At 54.4% G+C, this 1,538-nt stretch overlaps 1 long non-coding RNA gene across 4 annotated transcripts in view; it reads left to right on the top strand.

The window, feature by feature from the left end:
* The window catches only part of LOC120592571 (uncharacterized), an 11,435-nt gene that overhangs the window by 6,082 nt on the left and 3,815 nt on the right, over window positions 1–1,538 (top strand). For 3 of the 4 annotated variants that reach the window (XR_005650146.1, XR_005650147.1, XR_005650145.1), the window contains exon 2: window positions 346–1,442. This is a non-coding gene — a long non-coding RNA (uncharacterized LOC120592571). Of the gene's footprint in view, window positions 1–6; window positions 1,443–1,538 lie in introns of those variants that run through there. The other variant, XR_005650148.1, reaches the window with a different exon arrangement.

Below are 1,538 nucleotides of genomic sequence, written 5' to 3'. Positions count from 1 at the left end.
AGTCACCCCAGTGTGACAGAGGTAGCCCTTGAAGCCACATATTCCGTTTAACTTCTCCGAGCCTCAGTTTGCTCGTCGTAAAGCGGGACTAGAAACACTCGCACGCAGGAGCGTCCTGGGTTCCCTGACGTGACGTGGCGGTAGAGGTTCGACGCCGGAAATGTAGGCATTTTAATAAAGGACGGGAGAGAGGAAGAGAAAAGTGATGACCACGACCGTCAAGCCATAAATGAGAGTCGGTGAAATTCTGGGTATTGGTCGGAGAGAGTTGGTGCGGGGTGTTTTGACTTCGTGCCTCGAACCTCGTGACATACAGTAGTTCTTCAACGTGGTTTTAATTTTCAGGGCCAGGACCAGGGCGAATGAGGCACCAGCTTCCATGCAACGTTAAGGGGACCCCAAAAACCTCAGTTATCAAGATGAATTGTAGTCGCCATGCTGTACATTACATGTCAGGACTCACGCCTGCTCTGTCCAGCTCCCCACACCCCCTCGCCAGGCATCAGGCATCCTCGTTGTGGATGGAATTCAGTCACAGCTGCGTCACCCAGCCCTCGACTCCAGCGCTCGACTCCACTCTCTCTCAGGCGGCCTGCCACACACTTAATCAGTAACCAGGTCCTACCGGTTTTAACTCTGAAAGGCCCTTGAAGCTGTCCCCACCTCTCTGTTACCTCTGCCCCAGCTCAGACCCTCCTCAGATTCCACCCGGTCTCGGATGTGTCCTCAGATGCGCCCTTCCGCACCCCCATTGGACTTTCGGGGGCCTCTTCTGCTCAAACACCTGGCTCCTAGACCCAGCTCCTGCGCCCTCCCTGCTCAGACCCTGCCGTCTTTCTGACTTGCGCTTTGTTGTCTAGCAACAGTCAACTGCTGTTTTCCTGACCGCAAAATGTTGCTTTTCAGTTCCAAATCTGGGCTCATGAGGTTCCCAGGTTTGTCACGCCTTCCACCCCTTCATCTGGCTCAGATCCCGTGACATGTCCTCCAGGAAGCCTGCCCAGATCTTCCTCTCTCTCAAACTGAGTTAGGTATCCACCGGCTACATGGCATCTCATTATTCCCTCCCTGGGCTGTGAGTTCCTTGAAGTTACGAAATGCTGTATCTTTTTTCGTCTTTGGATCCTGAGTGCTGAAGATAGTACCTGGCACTCGGTGGGCATTTATTCGATGAGCATGTAGCGAGCCCATGACTGTTTATCGAAACCCTTGAGGGGGAGTGCCACCCAAGGAGTAAGGTGGAGGGAGGCACTTCGAACACTGAACGGTCGGACCTATCAGGCATTTCATTCCAGAGCTGCGGAAGGCGAAATGGAACCGGGAACTCGGAGTTGGTGACTGGGAGGGATCAGCAACGGCCTGGAAAGGCTCGGATCGGACAGAGAGCCGCCCGGATAGACAGTCCCACAGATGGGACAGCTACCTCGCTACGTCCCGCTGATGTGGGTTTAGAAGCCACCAAACCAGAGGCAAAGCGAAGCGGTTATTCATTCCCTCAGCCAGGGCTTTCTGAACATCTCCTTGGGAGCAGGGGCTGG

Source organism: Pteropus medius, unplaced genomic scaffold (genome assembly GCF_902729225.1).
Source record: "Pteropus medius unplaced genomic scaffold, Ma_sr-lr_union100, whole genome shotgun sequence".
Lineage (NCBI taxonomy): Eukaryota > Metazoa > Chordata > Mammalia > Chiroptera > Pteropodidae > Pteropus > Pteropus medius.
The sequence above is the reverse complement of the archived record's forward strand: the minus strand, read 5'-3'. Positions and strand labels throughout refer to the sequence as shown.